Below are 24646 nucleotides of genomic sequence, written 5' to 3'. Positions count from 1 at the left end.
TACTCCAGACTTCTGAACCGTGCGATGAACCCGCTCACTTCCCCCCCAACCGTTGCAATCATCTCAAGCAAAACAATGCAAGGAAATAGACAGCGGCGTGTTAAGACAGTCTGTGAAACCAGAGGACCTCCCGATGCCCGAACGCCACTAGCGACATTTTGCAGAAAGCTGAGGCATATTGAAGGTCACTCTTAATAAAACTCAAAGCAGCAGCCGGGCTGGCCAACGTGAGCACGCATCTCAGGGATGTCTGAATTTCTCGGTGGAAAAAAACTGTGAGATAGAGAACAAGAGATTGAAAGAGCAGAGCGATAATGCTAACACGCTAGGAGGGATTTTCTGAGTATCTTAAAAGGACAAAGTTCAGCTTTAGAAGCCACAGTCGCTGGCATTAGCCTTGCGTTGGCAATCTTTAGCACGTGGGTAGTGATTGCTTAATACAGTCAAACAGTTACAGAAAAAACGTCTTGCGTGGGATTTTTTGCTGAATAAGAAGAATCACAGATGATATCTCTTTGATATCTTGTTTCTTTTGAAAATAATGAGATATAAAAAAAGAGCAAATGAAAGCTTGGCTTAAGTCTCGTGCTTCTCTTCTATTTTTTTTGCTCAGAAAAAGACCCAGAAATCTGAGAAATGTGACACACATTTTACAAAAAGAATGATGTAGTAAGATTCATTTTCTAAAATGTCACGGGCCAACGGGTGGGCCTAAGGTGTTATTGCATATTTATTATTACATATCCTATAAACCTGAAATAATTTTGACAACCTATATATCATTGGAAAGCTTTTTAAAAATGTTGTTTTCATATTTCAAAACTTTTAGCAGTCATAATAATGCAGTGGCAGTAATTTATAAATTTGTGACAAGAGTATGCAGCAAACTATTGACACCTAGTGGCCATTGATGGACACAAACCAATTTTTTTGTGATTTTAACTTGAAATTTGGGTTAAAACTTGTCGAGATTTATGACTTAATTTTTTAGCATTTGGGCACAAAACATTTAAATTTTTATAGCTTTTAAATAAATTAAATAATAAATTAATAAAACTCCAGACACTTCAGTGAAAAAAACTTGTAAAGTGTCTCATTTAAAAACACTTTTATTTTTAAATATTATAAATTTCTATATATTAAATATTTCAATATTTTTTTAATATTCAATATCACAAAATTGACTCAAATCCATTTTTTACTCAAATTTATTTAACTTATACAATCTACATTAATTTTACAGCTCAAAATCCTTAAAAGAATACCAATTGTCTCTTAAGCAATTTTAGGCCAGTCATCTGAGATTAAGTTGAAACCTAAATGAAACACAACTGAGAAGTCCATCAAATCTATAAACAAGCAACCTGTGAGCAATATCGTTTTCCTCTGGAAATGGCTCATATCATGGGAGGAGATCAGCTGGACAGCCTGTTTGTTTTGATCGGCTTGCTGACCATCAAATACCTACAGACCCGAACCTTAGTCTGGCTTGAGCCATTTAATTTCCAAATGCGAGTGCCCACCGTGACCCCAAGACTGAGCAACATTAACAACTCATCAAACGTTAACTACTACTAATAAAGGTGCTGGTGAGCAAGCAGCTCCTCGGGGAACCTTTGGAAAGCTGAAATTGGCCGGCCCTTTGTTTACCTTCGTAAATCTGTCACGGTTTATTTTTTAAAAGCCGGTGGCTGTTGCCTTCGTGGCCATTTTTCAAAACATTTTAAAGGTCTCAATAAATTATTAATTTGGTAATACATCATTGTTGTGTGCTCGTAAAACCATTGATTTTTATTCATTTCCGAAAATTTCATTAGCGGTTATAAGGAATGCATCTCTGCTATTGCTCATACTTAAGGTTCAATACCACCAGCACTTAATATTAAAGGAACCGTTTACCCAGCAACCACTAAGCCAACCGATATTGCTTCCCTGAATATCATATGATTTCTTGTGAGTAGAAGCTTCAATTGAAGACTTTAGCTGCCAGTATAAAATTAAAATGTGTGTCATCTTTAGTATAGCAGCTTATGTGAATATAACAGCTATTGACTATAAACATATCAAACTTTATTTGTTTGTGAAATGACAGTGCAGACTGTCGGATAGTAAGATCATACCATAGACCTTCTGCACACCACCATAGCCTGACCTTGACTTTACCTAGCATGTCCTTTCTGATTTCCCGCTTCGCATGGACACTTTAATCCCTGTTCAATATGTAATTTCGTTTTGAAATAAAACCCCCTCCAAGGCGTGAACCCTTGCTTTTGTCCTAGCTTCCCACCGCAATACCTTCAGCTAAACTTGGAGAATATGGAGCGACTTTAAAGGAACCGAAGATAACTTAAAATCCTGAGGCGAATGACATGGGTGCACGCACAATATGAATTTTTATAATAGACTTTCGCATTTCGGTCTCACGGGTACTTGCAAAGGAATGCCAAAGTTGCAAAATGGACAAAAAATATATCTTCTCAATATCTGAATTGTTTGAAATGAGTTTATATAAAAAACAAATAGTTTCCAACTTCCAAGACTTTCTCATGAGAAACAACCGCAGAAATCTCACGTCTCTAAAGTTTCCGAAGAAATTTCAAGCATGTCTGAAACTGTGCTGAGATTTGACACGCGTATCAGTATGTCTGTTCCCTGGGACCGAACCCATGACCTTTTGCGATGCTAACGCAATGCACTACCCGAGGTTTGTGTCTCTTTTCCCTTCGGAGACAAAGTTGATACTCCAACTGAGATGTCAAAAATAGCCTCCCGGGCTACAAAAGAGCGACCCCGAGCAATTTTTCCTCTCGTGCATACCCGTCAAATTTTGCCTCAAACTCCCCATCTAGCAGTCACACAACCAGACCCACACGCCACAGGACAGAGTTTAGTCAAGAAGAGGGAAAAGCAGCTTTTAAAAGCCCAAGTTATCTCTTTCCCCTTCTCGTCTTTTATCTTCCCTTCCCTCCGTTCTGCCCGAGAGCTGTCGGCGACTTCTTAGTTCCTCTTTCACTTTTCTGCACTGGCGTACTGATTGTGTTGAAAAGAGCCCTGTGACCAGAGGGGTCTTAACTATTTCTCAGAACACACATTAAATATTCATGGCATTAGCATATGCTCTCTCCAATACTGATTTAATTGAAAACATCTCTTTAAAAATGTGAAGATGTGCCCTTTTCTGCTCGGAGACACCGTCTGTGGCTAATTTAAAGCCACTTGGCCTTTTAAATGGCACATTTTAGTGGAGAACATGGAAAATGCTAGACCACCTTGTAGTCTGAGACAAAAAAAAGAAGCAGAATGCTGTTTGTCACTTTTTCTAGTTATAATTGTATGTGTGTGTGCATATTGATGCACAGTCAGTCAAGTATTTTACATTTACCGTTTATGCATTTGGCTTTTCCAGCAGACATACAGTGCATTCAAGATACATTTTACATTGTATTTTTAAAATGATGGGATATTTTCAAAAAGCTGTTGGGTTAAACCCAAAAAAGTGAGTTTGTCCCCTTTTTGACCCAACACTGGGTTAAAAATATCCCAGCATTTTAAAAGTGTATCAGTATGTGCGTCTCTGGGGGTCCAACCTACAGTATGATCTTTGTACTGCTGATGCAATAGTCTTGAGCATTATTTGTGGATGAAGGAACCTTCTGACAAAAACAAAGTTTTATAGTGGCTTTTAAGGCATCATAGCTTTACACCTGATATTCTGAAAAACAAAAACAGATAACACCTGGAGAATAACAAAGCAAATATTTACCGAATGCAATGCTTATTTATCGGTTTACTTTTCACCTCTCTGTCAGACAGTATTTTTATATTTTTTAATTTCAGTTTAATATCATGTATTTCCCCCTTAACACAAATCAAACACAACTAATACTTTTAACACAACAGTATGGCAATTCGCAAGTATTGTATGAACTGGCTAATTCACAGACAATCAACAAACCGACAATAATCAACAACCGTATATTGGCTACAAATTGATATGATATTGCTACCCCATAATTTTTCAGGTCAGTCAAGCAATTGCATTTGTACGCATCTTTTGCGGGTGCAAATATGTTATTTTCATTTGTAGATGCACGGTAAGCATGCTCAAAAGCGATGCGACATGGTGCAACACACTCTTTTTTTCAAGGTGCGTCGGCGCTGCAGCAAGTTGAAAATATTTAAACTTTTAGAATGCTGCATCCGCACCACAAGAAGCAACCAATCAGCTTCACTCTTTCCGTATTAAAGTCGCAATGAAATTAAAATGAAAAACTATCATTTGTTTTGCAATATTGTGGTATTTTTAACAAAATTATTTATCTGTGAACTTCATTATTTAAAAAAATGATGTGCCCTCATAATGTTTAATCAAAAAAGCAAATCTCCTCCCCTCCTGGAAACAATAGGCTTGTTTGACTTCATGCCGCCCTGCAAGAATCGACAGACGGATGACGTCAAAGTATCGCGAAATATGATTTCTTGAAACATTCTCGCGGTACTTTGACGTCATCCGGCTGACGATTCTCACGGCGCCGCATAAATTCGAACAAGCCTGATCTCTCTTTACTTCCGGTCGTATGGTATGGCAGGTGGGTGGAGACCCGGAAAAGATCTCAGCAATTAGCAATTAGCAACACGACCCAACACTAAAGCCTGCTTGAAAGTCGCTAAATATTGGTAGATTAGGTAATTACATAATCAGCATATTGGTGACATCACCACATCATATTAACATTCTGACTACATCGGCACTTCAAATTCCCTTATTCTCTGATCTGTTACAAACTAGATTTTAATGCTATGGCTCATTCTAAAGTCGCTAGATTTGTGGCTAGGTGCTTTTTTGTAAAGCAGTCGCTAATTGGTCTGGAAAGTCGTTAAATCTAGCGTCAAAGTCGCCAAGTTGGCAACACTGGAACCGCCCCTAAATAATGCTTTTAACAATTTTTATATATAAAAAATGCTGTACTCATAAAACACGTAATCAATTATTTAGGGTTTACTAAAGCAATAAGCCCCAAGAAGCCGTGGGTTACCAGTGCATTTTATAACAGCTAAGGGGCAGTGGATAATAGCGGAAATATGGATTTGAGATAGAAACTCCTCAGGGAACGTTTTCTCTTTATTGACGAGATGACTCAACAATATTTATTGACATTTATCTGGATATCAGCATTTATTGTGCAATTGTAGAAAAATAAAAAATATGATTAAAGACACTGGTGTTTATTTTCATTAATCAGTACGCAGCAACAGTGACGCAGTGATACTTATGTAATGGGGTCAGAACTGTGGGGTTACCAGGGTATTTTATCACGGCTTAGAACGCGTTTTAACCAATCAGAATGAAGAACCAGAACAGGCCGTATTATAATATTTATTTAGTTCTGTCTCTTCTTACTACTGCATATTCTCTTTACTCAACATATAGTGTTATTTCATAAAATGCTACTGCAACAAGATTGACAGGATATCAGTTTGATATTTACGCATTCGTTGATGATAATCATAAGTCATCTTTTACGATTGAAACCTAGGCTTTTGATGAGCTGCAATTTTCCCCATATCTGTTTTTAAATTAACTTTATGAGACATACAGTACGGGCGAATAAAGTGTGAAACGGAGATTAGAGCGAATAAAATTGAAGGGGATTGCATTAAAATTCGCATCCTTAGCAGAAAAACAAATTATTTACCTCTCAAACACTTCAGGAGCGCATGTAAAGCTTTTGAAAAGCTGTCGCTTTAAAGATGAGCAAATTCTGAGACTTAATTTGATTAAATTCAGCGCTCTCGCACTGGGGAAATAACAGGCATTTGAAGGTGTGAGATATGTGGTCTTGTCTCTGTTAAATGTTTCTCTATGCTTGGCAGGGCGTGACAGCTAATACTGACTCTGGAGTCGCTTTCTCTTCATGTTTATGTGCTGTGAGCATGTAAAAAACTGAGAGTCCCCTGTAATTAAATTCTTCCAAGATCAAATTATATGAGCTCTTCTATTCACTTAAATTGTTACTATATTCATACAAATCATGTCTAATTTTATGTAAACATTGATCATGTTGTGCCACCTTCAGGGTTCCCACGGGTCCTTGAAACCTTGAAAGTTTGTGAATCAGAGGGAAAATATACATACATAGATACAGGTCATTGAAAGTGCTTGAATCTATTTTATACAAGAAGTTTTCTGAAAAAAATCCATATTATTCCCTGTGTAGTGTAGGATAATATCATAAAATTTCTAGCCTTTTAAGCGCACATGCTAAACTGTTCACATTAAATGTTTATATTTTCCGTATGCGAATGTTGATTCATACCAAAATGTTTTTTTGCATAGTTGTGTTTGACACATGAAACGTCTCGGGTTATGTATGTAACTGTTGTTCCCTGAGAAGGGAACGCGACGCTGCGTCTCCCTTGCCATACTTCCTGCGTCCCTGTAATGCCGTCTTTGGCAATATTTCAGATAGCGATATACTTCCTGACACCCGTGTCACCCTGTCTTTGTCGTTAAGCCTCACCGTTGGCTGAACTTGATATACACATTCAGACACACTTACCCCTGGAGGCGTCCCCAAAGTAAGGGAACTGTAACAATGTATCTTAAAAGGGAACACAATGTTACCTTGCTCTCACTTGAAATGTGTCCCCACATTTAGTCCTTGAATTTGAGGGTATTGAACCTGGAAAGTCCTTGAAAGATCCTTGAATTTGAAGTTATCTAAGTTTTGGAAACCCTGCACCTTTAACATAATGTTTAGTACCGTATAGGCGTTTTTCTGAAACAACATTCTTGTCGACCAATCACAGCTTTGAGTTCATGGGGGTTCAACAACATATTAACAAATTAACCAATTATTATTTGATTTCAGTGGCTAACAGTCAATGTTTGAGTATTGTCATGGGATTTAATGAAAAAAATATTGTAAAATGTTAAAAGAACACATTTGCAACATCTATTACCAGATGAAAAAATACAATGGTATACTATAGTACTTACTATAGTAAACTGTTGTGTTTAGGATTATTTGGGCGGGGCTAAGACAGTGGCTCGATGATGCACTGGAGCCACCATGCATGGCCCCACCCTTAACACAATTGCGAGCATACATTTAGGTTGTAGCGGTATTTAAAATTTAAGGAGACGGCAGCTTTCACGCAAGTGGGCATGGTTTAAGCGCTGAGAGTAGACCCGCCCCCAGCATTTGAGAGCAGAGAATTTATTTATTTAAAGTTTTTTTAATCATTCAAATTTGTCTGAGTGGAAGTGTTGGGGAAAGTTACTTTTAAAAGTAATGCATTACAATATTAAGTTACTCCCCAAAAAAGTTACTAATTGCGTTACTTAGTTACTTTTCATGGAAAGTAATACTTATGTTACTTTTAAGTTACCTTTGAGTTACTTTTTCTTACCTGGCTGAGGCTTGATCTCATTCAGGCCTTGCAGGTGTTTTATATAATTTTTTTTATCAAATTAATTAAACTGAAAAGTAACTCACATTACTTTTTAAAAAAGTAACTAAAATATTAATCTGTACATTTATAAAGTAATGTGTTACTTTATTTGTTACTTGAGAAAAATAATATTATTACGTAACGCATTTTCTTGGATTTTAAACATACAAGTAGTACCTGACAAGATGACTCGCAGTACCTGGATCAACAATTTGTTACCATTATAAGCAGTACTATTACATTATAAAAATACAACTTTTGCCGAACTTTAATCTTACTTGGCCATGTCACACTTATCGTAGCCTTTACTGTTTCTTTCCAGTTCATTTCTGTATGTGACCACATTTGTCATTCGGTAGCCTGTCAAAGCGAGGTCTCCTATTATCTGTGTCTGTATATTTTATCCTCCCCTCCCATTGTAAGCTTTTCAATTACTGGTCTGTCTCAATTACGCAGCGTGTGTAGAATAACAGTCTTAATAGCTGCCTTGTTAATTGATTTGAACAGTGGATGGAGCAGACCAGAGGTCTATCGGGAAACTCCTGCGGCAGAAGAGCCCAGATGACTGACAGGAGAAGACAAAGAGAGAGAGAGAGTTTGTGGTTGAAGGCTGTATCTCTGAGCTCAGTCCTGTCTTGGTGCCGTCTGATTAGTGGGTTCTAAAGGCAGGGATAGGTCATTGACAGGTCCGGTTTTATTTTACCGCATCCTTTGCGAGGTGCAGGGTTGCTGCTATCATATCTAACCATAACTGGCAAGCTGTGTATGTGTGTGTGTGTGTGGATGAGAAAGTACATGATTTAATTCATCACCCTCGTGTCAAAACTTTATATATTTTTTAATCGAACATAAAATGAGAGCAGGAATCCTCCCTGTTGTTTGCTACGATAAAAACGGTTGGCATGAATGATATTTATTTTATTTTATTTTTAGGTGAGCTGTACCTTTGAGTAAAGATGCAATTCAAGTCCATCTTTGAAAATAAATCAGGCGTACGAGTCGACTACAAACGCAGACACGGGCGGGCCGATAGCACTTTTAAATGTTGTCTGCGTTCAAGGATTCGCCCGGGAGAAAATGAACTCATTCATAGCACAACAAAGCTCTCGCTGCATTCTGTCTCAATGATGAGAGGTGTAACGTCCCCGGGCATGAAATAATCTCTTCCATTCCCATCCCGCCCGGAGGTGCCGGGTGTTAATTACGGGCCACGCTGATTTAAGATGTCAGTTTTACAGTCGGAGAACAGCAGCTGGCCACAGCCTTTCTGATTATCCGTCTCCATTTCTCTCAGATATACACGTACATGCGGACTATCTAATCCATGCGCTGACATTCAAGCCAGGCAATTGGATAATTCGCTATGTTTTGGACCGGGTGTTGAAGAAAGAAACCCGCCAGTATTCCACTTCTTCTTACTTACAGTACAGCAAGGGCCGTGATGGACAAACTGCCTTGCCAAGCTCGTAATGAATAGCATCGTGTGAATGAGCTGCGTGTCTTTTTCTTCAAATTACGGCCTTAGGGGTTTGTTTAAAAACAGTCTGGTAATAATATGTTTTTCCTATAATGATGGTATTGTTAGTCAGTACGTGTGTTTGCAGCCTTGCTTGTTGGAATGCTAAAGTACGTGCTTCGATGAAGGTTTTGTTTTTCTCTTTGTGAAACTCGTTCTAATAGTCACCTCGGTGCACTGCAGGTGCCAGATAATTAACCTTTCATGGGCAGAATAAAAGCGGCAGTCTACCCTTATTTGTCTTAAGGCTGTTGTCGAGTGGATAAAAACAAACCTGTTATAAATGTGATTATTTGTGTGTGTTTTGAAAACAAAGCAGGGCCTTTTCATTTTATATATTCGAGTTGGCTGGAGAAATCATTTTTATCAGAAAAAATATTGATTTTATTATATGTTAGAAAAGTAATGGGGTTAAAAGTTTCAATTGACCTTAAAGACCTTGCTGAATGCTGTGAACCTACCGGGGATACTTGGAAAAAAACATGAAATGATATTGTCAACTAAATTAATACACAAATACAAACATGAAAGTTAACAGAATCAATTAAAATATACATCAGTGGCGGCCGGTGACTTCTTTTTTTCGAGGGCGTTCGATGCGATGTTCGTCACAACATGTATGTAGCCCGTCATGTGTGTGGTTTGTAATTTCAAAATATGTGTTCTGCACTTTGAGAGATCTTGTGTGCTTCATGTGTCTTGTCAAAATAAGTGCCTGCTGCAGATGCGTCTAAAGGGTTTGTGATAAAAGAGACACTCGCGGTTACCAGATACTCGTATAATCTCATGCGTAATCACAGTTTACTGTTAAAGGAACACGCCCACATTTTGGGAATTTAGCTTATTCACCGTATCCCCCAGAGTTAGATAAGTCCATACATACCTGCCGTAACTCTGTCTGAAACACCCCCCGCTAGCTTAGCTTAGCACAAAGACTGGAAGTGAATGGCTCCAGCTAGCATACTGCTCCAGCAAGCATACTGCTCCCAATAAGTGACAAAATAACGCAAACATTTCCTATTTATGCGTTGTGATTTGTATAGTCACACCGTGTAAAAATAACAAGGTCATAAGAGACACAGCCATATTTTAACAATATACATACTGGGAATTATATTCTCCGAAGACGAAGATACGTGGGTGGAGTGATTTGCTCGCAACACCTGAGAAACCCCCAATCCACCCATGTAGCAGTGCTTCGCCTTCTGAGACATATATAGTTCCCAGTATGTATACGGTTAAAAGATGGCTGTGTCTCATATCATCTTGTTATTACACGCTGTGACTATACAAATCACAACATATAAATAGGAAAATGTTGGCGTTATTTTGTCACTTATAGGGAGCAGTATGCTAGCTGGAGCCATTTACTTCCAGTCTTTGTGCTAAGCTAAGCTAGCAGTGGGTGTGTCAGACAGAGTTACAGCACGCACGGAAATGAGAAAGGTATGTATGGACTTATCTAACTTTGGGGGATACGGTGAATAAGCTAAATTCCCAAAATGTGGGCGTGTCCCTTTAAGGGAGTGTCTTGCATGTATTTTGTAAACGCAAGCAACACACGGCACTCCAAACACATATTTTGAATTTGCGGCCATTGGAAGATCAGTCACGAGCTGCCACTGATATACATGATCAATATATTTGCAAATCTGTGACGTAACACGCAATGAGTGTTTGATATCAGTGCCCTAAAGCAACTTGAGATGCAATATTTGAATTCAAATTCATAACAAACACGCAATTTGACGTTTATGGTCGCTGATGAAAAGTGGGATCAAGATGGATGAAGGGCTAAATTTGAGTCTGTTCCTCGCAATCGAATGAATTTTAAAGATGTGGATTACAGTGAATGAAAAAAGTAACATATTTTCATTAGGTAAATTAATAAACTGTCTTAAATAAATAGGTCAGAAAATATCACTGAAAGCATGTCCTTAATATGAGTAAGAAACGCCAGTGCCTGCGATTTTAATATTTATAAATAGGAATACGTACAAATTTGTACATCTGTAAAGCTGTTAATACGTAAATAATTACCGTATTAATCCTGTCAACATGTCAATATTATACGTTTCGGTGTGTATGACAACATAATTTAAATACACCCAACCAGACATTACATAAAACGCACACATATTCTCATGAGCTATAATATGTACCGCGGTAGTTTGGGAAAATTAAGCAATAAAGAGTGTTGTTAGGGATGACGTGGAGTCAATGCAATCCCTTCAGCCGTGATTTATTCATGCTACAGCACTAGCCTCAAGTATTGCTTTATAAAGCGTTAACTTAAAATCTTTTATAAAATGGTAAACTTTAAAGTATTTGCCTTAATTACGCTGGAAAAATAGCCGCGGACCGACTGTGAACAGCAACAGACTGTTACACATATGTTTACAATGCTAAGTGTGCTGTGTTAGCTGGGTTTTATTGTAAATAAACCACAGCTGCTAACCAATCAGAATCAAGGACTCGAATATAAAAAAATAAAATAATTAAAGAAAATAAGTTAATGTTTTTCACATGCTTGAATGTGCATGATAAAAGCTACCATTAGCATTTGATTTTTAGTCATTACTTACATTTATACATGGGCGTTGGCCCTTGTGGGTTGGTAAATGCTATTTTATTGTATACTAGTCCCTTTTTATGAAACAATTGTTGTTATAGCCTAAAAGTTTTGTTTACCTTGTTGAGTCATTGGTGTGCAGCGAGCAAAAGTAGTGAAAACACGAAATAGAGTTTAAATTTTATGGACTCTAACGTAAGCGTTGACGCTTCCCATTCACTTTTAATGGGTGACGTCATGTGTTGCCGAACTGAATTGTGGATCTGTTGGCGACGCGTCAGGGCACATTTCTCAATGTTTCAAGTGGAAACGCGTGCGTTAGCCAATCAGATCGCCTTTAGCAAATAACCTAGGCAGAGCCAACCAATTACGTTTATGGAAGACCGGAGCATGTGTAGCGGCCACTGTGATTGGCTGTTGGCCATGCTTTAGACGAGCTTTCTGTCAAGCGTTAATGCTTACGCCCCATGTGAATGTACCGTAAATGAGTAAAGTGGAATGGATTTAAATAATCATAAAGGTTGTTGAAGCGATAGTGGAATGGATTTGACTGACACTACGCACTTTTTTTTCTATTTTAGAGAAAAGTGAGTGGATCCATCGGTCTTAAAAAGTGGATGGGTCTTATCCCACCCACACAATGGTTCAGACGGACATGGATTTATATAACACGAAGTTCATTTCCTGTTTTCTCACTCTCTTACGAACCTTCCTCATGTAGCGTATTTGTACCTTTTCATATGAAAAGGTGTGCCAAGCAACCGCCTATGAATAAAGGAATCCAACAAATGGGAGCGTAAATGGCAGGGCCTAGCCAAACGTCTGGCCTTTTGTTGAACCCATTTCATACTCCAAGCTTCGGTCCACAGTCCCCAGGTCTCATGTGACTTCTCTTTCACCCGCTTGACCTCCTGGTGCGCTGAAGTGTCCGTCTCTTATTTTCTAACATGTAATTAAAACCAGTCTCTTCCATTTCTCTATCCCCTTTCCCTGGTGCAAGCTGCATAAAGGCAGTGGAAATGTCAGATAATTGATTTACGGTCACCGTGTTTTTGGTTAACACGATATCATCCCAATGGGGTGCTGAGGGGAGAGTGTCACAAGAAAGAAATTTGGCCCTTTTTTCTTTTCACTTCTCACCCCAAGGCGTCTGAGAGCAAAATCTTCGTCTCAGCTTGGTTTGAGTTATGGAGTGGTTTTGTGCTGATCGGGATGTTTTTGTTGTGTACGGGTGGTGGGAAGGAGGCGAGAGGTGTAACGTTAATCAGCCCCAAAGCTGGATTTGCAAGAATTTCTAAACCAGGCTGGAAATTCAATATGCTGGCAGGTTGTGTAAATTATTATGAAGAGCAGGATTTATTAGTTATTTATGCATTCATGACGTCCTCTTAAAATGGCTGAGAAGATAAAAGTAAGCCTGCCGCGTCCTTCCTGTCGAAACTTCTACCGTATGATATTTATGTCTGGTCACAAGGGCTCTTACAAAAATCTCACAGTTTTGGTTTCTTCATCACATTTTAAAAGAGTCAATGGGTGGGTGCTTACACAATTAAAAAGTTATAAAAATATCTAGAGATTTCAAAACACAGTGGGCTAAAAGTCAATGCGTAATGCAATTGCACTCTATTTTAATTCTGTTTCTTTAAGGTAAGGAATGTCGATTTTTTTCTAAAAGGAATTGATAGAGAAACGGTCAAATTATTATTTTGAAATATTATTCAAACTTCTAGCATTCTGATCAAAAAGTCAAGCAGATATTAAGAAAGATAGCAGTTGATACTGCATCCGTTTTTATTTGTCACAGTTAGATTTATTGCTAAAGGGGTCTGAAAAGTCGCAAAATCTAGCGACAAAGTTGTCAAGTTGGCAACACTGTTTATACGCTTATGTCGTAAAGAAATACTGCTAACAGCGAGTCCTGTTGACAGAGTTCAGGGAAAACTTCCTAATGTCAACAAATTCACACTTTAGGACACACTATGGAGTTATTTAACCTTAATATAACAGCTTCAAAGTTATTTCGGTGGTAAACAAAGTCATAGTAAGGCGAATCATCCTCCTGTTGAAGCTCGGGGAGGACTCCGCTAGAAAACCGAGCAATGCAAGCTTAAGAGGAGCGTCCCTGACAAATCTCACGAAAATCATGACTTGCTTTACGGCAACGAAGTCGAACAAGCCTATAAACTAGAACTGCACGCGCGAATTTAAGACATGATGCTCATAATCTTTGGAGGTGTACAGAGTGGGGGTGGGAAATTACGACAGTTGCAAGAATTCCCCGGAGACTCTAGGGCTCGCTGTTTGAAAAAAACGGAAAATGCATAGAGCGCCTTTAAGGTGTGTGACAAAAACGCATGTGCGCTTCAGTTAGTGCGGTATAATTGCGAAGTGTTTACATTGATGCATACTGCGATTAAATACACGGTATGCCACCTGATTTAATTCGATTATACTTGCCGCGATTATGAGCTTAATCGCATTATTTTTTATTAAAGTATTGTGTTTATATGAAATAAAGTCTAATCGCAATATTGCCAAAATTGCATTATAATCGCATTATGAGGGTGCATGTAAACATTGTCTATGTTGTATTGCAAATTGTAGCAAAATAAAACAAAGTAATAAATACATATTAAACATGCTTACTATTCACAGTAAGAGTACACAGTACTATATTAAGTACACAGTATAGTGTTTATATGCTATTTGGAAAATCTCCCAAGATACATAATTGGATAATTGCAACTTTGGTTATGTGTGCGAGACGTCTGATATAAGGCGCTTCGGAAAGCTGATCTCACGCCAGTTTGTTGTGACAGAACATGGCTGGAAATGAATGCAGCCCAGGCCAATAACGAAATCTACCCTGGCAGCATCTGAAGTTCTTCTGTCAATGGAGAAGACAGGTGGCCTAGTGCCCGCTTTGCCTAGCTGGGGAAAGGCTAGGGGCGGTTGTTTCTCAACATGCCTATGAACTGCCCCAGTGAGTCCAGACATATGTGACATACTGTAGAAGCCGGAGCCGAGAGGTGCGCAGGCACAAACTAGCTTATGTACATACGTATATCCTTATGGGGACAACAATAATTTGGTAACTGTAATTAATGTATCCAAACTTGACCACTAAAATACACCTTTAAGGCATTTTAGTCTTTTAATTAAAGAATTAGTTAAAGTCTCAGTTTAATGAGCTGTTTTGACTCAACCAATGGCATAAGTTTTGGGTGGGATGACCTGTTCACAAAAACATTTTTTTTTATGTAACCTTGCCTTTAAAATCCCAGCTGAAGTAATTATTTGTGATGTAACTGTTTTCTACATAAAATCATCTTACATAAAGTAAAGAACATTTTGTGAAAATATAACCTTGATATGGTTATAAAATCATGTCAAAGATGGAAATCAATGTAAAAATCAATGACTGAAATTAAACTTTGATGCTCCGAATTTTGTAATTAAATTATGGATTTTTAACCTTAATTGTTCTGCATTGAATCTCTGGGTATAACACAGACCTACATTACATGATCTCCATGCACACCCCCACATGATGTCCATGTCCCAACACTGAGACATTCAAAATCACCAAAATATAATAATGTTGGCATTCTTCTTTTGTCTTTCCATGCTGCTTTGGTTGCAGTGGTGTCCCTCATTTTCGATAGCAGAAACCCACTCTTTGTTAATGCAGGCCGTGAACATTCTGGATGGGTCGTGACTGGTAACCATGGATATTCAAAGGGTTACACTTTTGACTGTGTGTTTGCTGAGAGCATCCCATCAACAAGATGCACACTTGGGGCTTTTAGCTTCCAAGGAGATCTCTCTGATCTGTTTGTCTTTAGTCTGTGCGTGTGTCCAACTATGCATCAGTCCCTAAAGTTAACATGGGATAAAAAATAACTTTATTTCTTAAGACATGTTCCTGTTCTCATTGTGAATAACCTACTGAAAAATCCAGCTAAGACCAGTATAAGCTGGTAACTGGTTTTAGCTGGTTTAAGGTGGCAGGAGCTGGTTCAAGCTGGTCCTCCCAGACTGGTCTAGCTGGTGGGTCAGCTGGTCTTCCAGCCTGAGCAGCAAAGTTCAGCTAGATACGCTTAAAAAGTGACCAAAACACAGCTAGACCAGCTTGCTACACCAGCTAAAACCAACCTGGGAGACCAGCTAAAACCAGCTCACCAGCCAACCCAGTATCACGAAATTGCGTGACTATTTCACGCATGGACCAGCGTGAAAATGTCACGCTTTGCCGCGTTTGAGCGTGACCATGTCACGCTTTCTGTTTGTGTCACTGTCACGTATTGGTTACTCAACTTTTTTGTCCTAATTTCTTAGCATTGTCGCTTCGGTTTAGGGTTAGATTTACATAAAATGACATCCTTACCTAAACAAACTTTAACCCCAACGTCAGGTGACAATTGGTTAAAGTTTAGAAAATATAAAAGAATAAGTATTGTATCTTTTTTTTAATAAACCAATACTTAAAGTGACATATAACACAAGCACCAAATCTAACCCTAAACCGAAGCGACAATGGTAAGAAATTAGGACAAAAAAGTTGAGTAACCAATACGTGACAGTGACACAAACAGAAAAGTGTGACATGGTCACGCTCAAACGCGGCAAAGCGTGACATTTTCACGCTGGTCCATGCGTGAAATAGTCACGCAATTTCGTGATATAGGGTTGCACCAGCTTATGCTGGTTATAGCTGGATTTTTCAGTAGGGTAATTAATCAGAGCATGTTAATCCAGACATTTCAACGCTATCTCATGGCAATTCCTATGTGTTTTACAAGGTGTCTAATTCGTATTAATTTCGTACGACCAGATTTGTAAATTTTGGTATAATTTGCCTTGACCTCTGTGATGTTGGGGTGTCGTTCGTTTTTATGTTAGTTAGTTTATGATTATTAGACATTTCTGCACTATTACTTCATACAAATTTATAGAAATTAGCCAACTTGTACAATATAAACAAATTCTTGTGCGATCAGGCTGGAAATGTTTGTCTTAGTAGTCTTTTGACAGCATAATAATAATAGATCAAATATATCTTTCTAATCACAAAATCCCTCTTACTGTACTTACCAATCTGTGTAATCCACCCTCCTAACTTCATTCTGGTATTTAGTACCCATTTCCCCCCAAATCCGATCTTTAGATGATCTTCTTGGAGCTTTATGTGCGTGCTCAATGACAAATGTTGTCTATTTTCAACTAATAAATTTAAAGATTTATATGTCACAAAAATGCTGAGATGTTTTTAACCTATGAGTGAGTAAATATTGGACAGAACACACAGTTGGGTTAACAATTACCCAATGCTTGGACGTTTGAACCTATTTGCTGAGTAATTACAACCCATGGTTGGGTAACAACAACATGGGTAATTTTTAACCCAACGGTGTGTTCTGTCCAATATTTACCCAGCCATAGGTTAAAACAACCAAGCATTTTTAGAGAGTAGCTACGTGGTTTCAAACTAGGCCATGCCAGTCAAAACAGTTGGATTACATGAACAGAAAGTAGTTTTAGCCTGGTAGACCGTGTTTGACAATCTGCTGTAGTTTGGTTCGGTAGAGCAAGCTATGTTTCACACACCAGCATGTCCACTTTATGTTGGCTCAACTTGATTTCTCTAGCAGGGATTGCTTTGAAATTCAACAACCTTTTAATCAGTAATCACAACATGAATGGTTCTGTTAGAAGTATGTGCATTGTTCTTCTCAAACAATCATGTCAAACATTCAATGTTTTATTCGGGCCCTTGTCAAAAGAACTCTCAATATTTCTATTTCATCCGATTGAAGGAGCTCACACAAAGACTGCCGCTACAAGTCGCTGAGCCTACGGGCTGTCACTCTTGTTTTCTTGACTTAGTTAGGAAACACAGGTCTGTTAAGGTTACCGAACTGATCCTCTATTTACCGTTCTGCTCTCCTCTAATAAGCCAAAAATAAGTTTTCCACCTCGGCTAGTAAAGAGCATTTTGATGTTAACTTCACATCGTTGCATCCAGCCTTCAAACCCCACATTACACTTTAGCTTGTTTGTGCATTTCGCTCTTTTTCAGCCGTAAATTGGTAATTCAGAGTGCAGGGTCATTATGAGGTAGCGGTTTTCCTTTCCCGAAAATGATGTGGATGCAAACGCAGGGAAGATGAAGGCCTGAGCACCCATGTTCCATTTCTCTCCATCCGAGGACATCTCAATGACGTACTGCCGAAAAGAGTCGGATCGAGAGAGAAAGATTGAGAGCGAGCCGAGAGAGTTTCGGCATGACAAGTGACAAGGCACCTGACAGGTAGGAGCATTGGAGAACAAAACATTCAATTTTTCAATGCTAGTACGCCCTTATATCTCCACGGGGCTGGTTGTACGGCTGCACGGAGCTCTCTTTATTTATTTGCTACATCTTCGTAAACAATACCTTTTTTCCTGAGACTATTCATAATGTGTAAACGAAACTAAAAAAACTCACAATTCAATGAATTATTAAGCAATTATTGCTTGCTAATGAGGGAATTCTGGGACTAATTGGATGTTTTCAACCCTTTATTCTTTGTATCAGCTAACTGCAAGGTTAGCAATTATTTCTGCATTGTGTCAGCCATATCGGAAGGCGTACAAAAACAAGACGCGTCAGGTCGGGACTCATTACCACTGGTCTAGAAATGTCACCAGAAAACAACAACGCTTAACCATTTTTCATATAATTCTGTGACGAAGCTCTATCATCCATCAAGTGGACCTTGATAATTAATCTTTCGGATAGCTACGTGGGCACAAGCGCAAACAAACACTATGCATCACAGTGTAGAAGTCTAACACCATAACAATTTTTGTTGTACAGTATATGACGTTTCCATCTTCTCTGACCTGTTTTTTAACTGTACCTTTAAAGGGACACTCCACTTTTTATGAAAATATGCTCGCTTTCCAGCTCCCCTACAGTTAAACATTAGATTTTTATTGTTTTAGAAACCATTCAGCTGATCTCCAGGTCTGGCGCTAGCACTTTTAGCGTAGCTTAGCATAATCCATTGAATCTGATTAGACCATTAGCATCACACTAAAAAAATTACCAAAAAATTAAAAGTTGTGATTCTTTTTTGGCGTAATAATCAAGGACTTTGCTGCCGTAACATGACTGCAGCAGGCGTAGTGATATTACAGACTGCCCAAAAATAGCCCCCTTAGCAACTTTCAATAGCAGGGGACTATCTTCAAGCACTGCGTAATATTACTACGCCTGCTGCAGCCATGTTACATCAGCAAAGTCCTTGATTATTACGCCAAATGAGAGTATAGTTCCTAACCATATCTGCCTAGACAATCACAACTTTTAATTTTCCGTCAGTCTAAGTACATGATGTTACTACATAAGAATAACGTTTTAAATAGAAAAAATATTGAAACTCTTTGGTTATTTTTTAGCACGATGCTAACGGTCTAATCAGATTCAATGGATTATGCTAAGCTATGCTAAAAGTGCTAGCGCCAGACAAGGAGATCAGCTGAATGGATTCCAAAACTGTAAAAATCAAATGTTTAACTCTAGGGGAGCTGGACTTGTTAATGTAAATTGTTAAGACTTGTTAATGTAAATAACACCTATAATTAGCTACTAGAAATGTGTGTTGTATAATATATTGACATTGATGTGTACTGTGCAGTATAATACTAATACATTTTAAAACTAGGGCTGCACGGTATTAACAAAATATGCGTCATGTGATTATACTGTTGAATTTTGCGGTAATGATATTTCTTGGGATATTAAATTATATTTTATTAGATTTTCATGAAATAAACAGGTAATACATATTCTTCTGATTCTTCTTTTTAGGCACAAGTTCGTTGTTGTAGTTTTCCTTGCTCGCCTGCCATATTTATATTTATTTTTGCGCAAGCGATCTAGTACAACAGTATAATTGGCGGGTATTTAGTAAGGCCCCTTCTGATTGGTCTAATTTGGTCAATCTAAGCATGCAACAAACAAATAATAGTATATGCAATAACCATATTGCTCTGTTATCACATTTTTTCCCAGTATATCTTGCAATCCTAGTTAAAACATGGGTCTTCAATAGGGGGCCCGGGGCCCCTTGGGGGTCCGTGGTGGTATTAAAATAAAAAATGGTAAATTGAAATTAGCAAAATGCATTAAAAATGTAAGATATATTTTAATATCTTGAAAACATAGCCACAATGACAAACCATGTAAATCCAGTCCTAATTTGCTCCAACCTTTTTCAGGCCAAAGGATAGATAGGAGAAGACCTCTGCATTAAAACAAGTATTGCTAGATGGTAGATGTGTTTTGAAGGTTTAAGTATGTACGAAGTAGGGTAAAATTGTCATTTCAACAACAAGTCAACAAGTAAGGAAATATAATCTCTGTGGTTTTGGCCTATTTATTTGATAAATAAATACAGTACAGCTAAAGTAATTGCAGTTGTAAAGCAAAGCGAGATCAGGTGAAAGGTCATAGTCTTGTATTGGTTCCAAGACAGGTGGGTCCACTTCAACCCAACAGGAGCCTTGAAACTGGTGCACGGCGCGTGAAAGATGTAGACTTTTATTAAATCCGACAGAATTTATTGCCAAGTCGAGGAGCGTGTGTGTTAAATGCATGGCAAAAGAGAGGGCTGGTGTGAAACAAATAGAAAAGAAAGCGAGCGAGCGAGCGAGATCTTCTGACAACACAGCTGGATTGTCTTTGTTCATCTAAAAAAGCAAAAAAGTAGAGCTGTCTGCCTGCGATTCCACTCGAACAGGAAGGACAAAAAAGATGTCTGGTGGAAAATAAGAGCGCAAATGAGCAAAGCCCTTGATGAATCATTTATGTATCGCTGGATGGTCTCTTTGCTTTTACTGTGACATACGGTGGAGAGATGGTTATGGGTGATTAGCGTTTTATTTTCTGACTTTGTACCGCCCCAGGAAGCCGCACGGGAGCTGATTGTGAGGTTGGGCTCGGTTCATGCGAGGGCAGGTAGGAGCACAGCTGTGCTTTTCAGAAGACCTCAACTAACAGGAAAGCAAAGGAAACAGGGGGGATTTCCAAAAACAATACAGTTATTACTCATTCAGATGTATCCTGGACCAGATTTTTCCATTACTGTGTGTATCATTTTGCATCTTATCAGACCACAAGTCTGCAGTAAAATATCTTAAAGTGCTTCAAACTCCAGTGGAAAGAAATGATAGTGCCTTGGTGTTGTGTAGTATGCATGCATTCTACAGGTACATAAATAAATCCCAGAATGCATTGCAACAATGTCAGTAAAACATGTTAGATGAGGATGAGAGTGAACTATAAATGTTATTTTGAGTTCAAAAAATAAATGCATAAATAAAAACTGATGCAGAAGTCCACGTCTACGCGTGACTATGTGATGCCAAGTCCACGGCCTTCACTTACATTCTGTTACATTTAGGCCCATACTGACCACCATTTTTCTTCACAACATCAATATACTAAAGCGCAGTGATGGCAGCTGCATTTTCAGACAGCATACACTGAGCCAGCTCACTGGGTTTTAGCATCTCAGGTCACTTCACAAAATGAGATCGAAATCACTTTGTGTAAAAAGACAGAAAGCATTCATGCATCCCGATCAGTCTGTTTCAGAAGAAAAGGTAGAGCAGAAAATAAACATAATATCCCAGACAGTGCGTGTGTGTGTGTGTGTGTGCGTGCGTGTACGGACCCAGACCCAGCTGGCCATCTGAGGATCTGGGTCACGCCTGTGAAAGTCTGCAGCATCCCTGGAGGATCTCAGAGAAATGGATCTTTGTTGTGTCGAAACTCCAGACTATGAAGTAATAAATAAAAATAAAGCACAGAATGCATCGATGTATTATTTTTGGGTGAACTCTACAGTTTTACAGCTATTGTTATGTACCAATAGTTACAAAGAGTCTTGTTTCATAACACTTGAAGTGGAGGAGTTCTTGGAGAAGCGAAGTCCTTGGAGCTGCCAGAAACATGAATCATGAGTTTGTTTGAAGAGCAACACATGGACATTTTCTAAAAAAAGAATGCACAAAGATTCCTGGTGGAATAAATATGAAATTTTTAAATAAATGTGAATTATATAAATTGCAAAGAAAAATGTTTTACCCATTTGTGATGTCACTGTCGATATGGAGGGGGAGAGAGAGAGAGAGAGAGAGAGAGAGAGAGAGAGAGAGAGAGAGAGAGAGAGAGAGATTTCTCGGCTCACAGAATCACATTCTTTGTGTGGTTACTATGGCAACGGCCTGTCGAACTAGGAGAGCTGAAAGTTTAATATGAATACATCAGTAATTTTCTGTCATGCTGGTGGGCTATAAATGCTAAATTGCCGGTTATTGTAATACAGTCTCTGTTGTTTCCTAATGATAAATACATTATTTCAGGCTATTTTTGGATCTGTAAACCTCGTATTTTGAGATCCATAATTAATTCCGGTCAATTAATCTATTTAGGGATCTAATATTTTTACCCCCAAGCTATTCGTTTTTTCCCTCTAATTATACAGCATCATATAGGTATTTATAAAGCATTATGGCGTTTCCCCAACATTTCCCCATACATGCACACATATCATTGTCAACATTGTTTTCTTTTGTAATGCACTTATTGTGCACGACTCATGTTATTACAAACTGAAAAAAGGTTTGTCCTTGTAATTTTTCAACAAAATTTGCTAACTTGCTTTGACATCTGAAACAAGGTTTTGTCACAAATTCTCTTGTCATCCAACCACCTGGCTTCATTCAGGTACATTTCCACCATCCAATCAGTTTAAAGATAAAATCTCGTCCCACCCTTACCAATTTTTTCACTGAATATTCTATTTGACTCAGATTAGATTAAGATAACAGCAAATTTGACAATTACAGTAAAGTATAGCGTCTTTTCTCTCTTACACGACAGGCCACCGTCCATACATATTTTTTAAAGTCAATTAGGGTCGTCAATTAGTTCATAGTGTGTTTTGTAATAATTCAGATTAATTTCTCTCCCGTTCACCTCTTAGACGGCTTTACAAAATAACAGGACCATGTCCAGAGATTAAATCAATATAATTGTGCGTTAGGCTTACCGTGGGTCCTTCAGTAGAATTTAATGAATAGTCTGTGATTGCAATATAGACCTCAGGGTTAAGTCTCATTTAAATGCTGGGTTCATTTTGATTATCTCGTGGTGTACTTGAGCAATTCTGCAAAGCCATGTCTCCAAAGACTGTATGGAATTGTATTGGATTGGGGTGAAATTCTGAATTTAAAAGTAGAGATCACCCAAACATCAACATTAAGAAATGTAAGTGCTATAATGGGGTCCCCAGTGCTTCTATCAACCTTGATAATTTGATAAAGATCAACCCAGTAATTTAGTTTTAGTAAACCATTCTCTGCAAGCATGTGAAAAAATAGGTAATTGAAATTTGGCTCCCCTTGTGATGTCAGAAGGGGATAATACAGCCCCTTAATCTGCACGATCCAACCAAAACCCTGCCATTTAGTTCAGAGATCAGCTCATTTGCATTTAAAAGGACACACCCAAAATCGGCACATTTTAACATGTTAAAATAAATGATCTATGTGGTATTTTGAGCTAGAACTTCACATACGTACTCTGGGTACACCAAAGACTTATTTTACATTTTTAAAAAGTCTGGTGAAATGTTCCCTTTAAGTTCAAGTATTTATTACATAAATCACCTGTATTTAACTCTTTCCCGCCATTGACGAGTTATCTCCTCAATTAAGAGAAAACGCTTCCCTGCCACTGATGAGATTTTACTGCAATCCATATTTCCGCTATTATCCACTAGGTGGCGCTCTTACACAACTTATAAAACACAGAAGCATTCACAATGTACATTGGATGTACATTGGTCTTGGATAAAAACAAATTGAATGACATTTTGAGAATGCCTTTGAAATTAAGTTTTAATCAGTTAAGCATAACTTGCATGCTAGCGTAATCTTTACAGTAGCAGCATGTAGAATAAATGTATATTTTCCGTAATAGCTTACCTGCTGTTCATGATGCTAGTTTATTTTTTTGTACTCAAAGCTAGCTGCTGTGTAGTGCTGCAAATGAATCTCTGCCTACTGCTCCACTTCGGACAAAAAATATTTATATAAATTTTTTAATTTATTATTTTTAGTGGCGGTTGTATATAATTTAGGGCTGTCAATAGATTAAAATATTTAATCGCGATTAATCGCATGATTTCATGAGTTAACTCGCGATTAATCTCAAATTAATGGCACATTTTTATCTGTTCTAAATTTACCTAAATGTAACACTTTTTAAGTTTTTAATGCTCTAATCAGCATGGATTTGGATAATATATATGCTATATGCAAATGTATGTCTACAACAGCTTGTTTACATTTTCAACAGAACCATCAGCCATAGTTTTATAAATGTTTTTGCCTTTAGAAGACCTTGTTCTTTCTCCATTTCTGTCTGCTGCTGCATCATTTGTGACCTGTGCTGGCAAATTGAGTTGGGATGAGCAAATTTTCAAAAATGTGTCATTTATATTTTAACATTCTTTATTAAAAAACTTCAAAACAATTGGAACAATTTTTGGAATCTGACAAAGGATGACAGAACTATACCTGTTAATGCAGAGCAAAAACAATATCAATATACATATATGTTTTTCTTTTATTGTTTAATTTTGACATTGAGACAGACCACTTTAAGACTGTAGGATAATGCAAGGGTTTAATATAATGACACAACAGATACTTTTCCTTAACAGTTAACCAAACATTCACTTCAGATATAACAGATTATAGGTCATACCTGCGTGAATTCTTGTCAAAACAGATATTTTTAAACCTGTCATTTTGTGTTAGATGTCTATATATATATCGAGCCCAGTCTCCTGAAGATGCGTATAAATAGGACGAAGTGTCACGCACTCGCGCGTTTGTGTGCATGCGCTTCAGACGTCTGCGTCGGACATCGCTTTTGAGCCTTGTCACTCTTAATAACTCTTTTAACATCAATCAGATCCCGAACTTGATCTCTCTTAATAATTGTTTTAACATCAAGAAAGTCCTGCGGTCTATTTTCTATAATT

General features: G+C 38.0%; 1 long non-coding RNA gene across 1 annotated transcript; it reads right to left on the bottom strand.

Annotated features, from left to right (window-relative positions):
- Positions 1-14218: 14218 nt before the first annotated feature.
- On the bottom strand, positions 14219-16861 carry LOC129454329 (uncharacterized). The gene is made up of 2 exons (XR_008647838.2): positions 16638-16861; positions 14219-15419 (listed from the first exon to the last, which is right to left on the bottom strand). It is a non-coding gene; the product is annotated as an uncharacterized lncRNA (long non-coding RNA).
- Between the last annotated feature and the right edge of the window lie 7785 nt (positions 16862-24646).

This window comes from Misgurnus anguillicaudatus, chromosome 23 (genome assembly GCF_027580225.2).
Source record: "Misgurnus anguillicaudatus chromosome 23, ASM2758022v2, whole genome shotgun sequence".
NCBI classification, from domain to species: Eukaryota; Metazoa; Chordata; class Actinopteri; order Cypriniformes; family Cobitidae; genus Misgurnus; species Misgurnus anguillicaudatus.
Note: the sequence above shows the minus strand (reverse complement) of the source record. Positions and strands in the feature narration are given on the sequence as shown.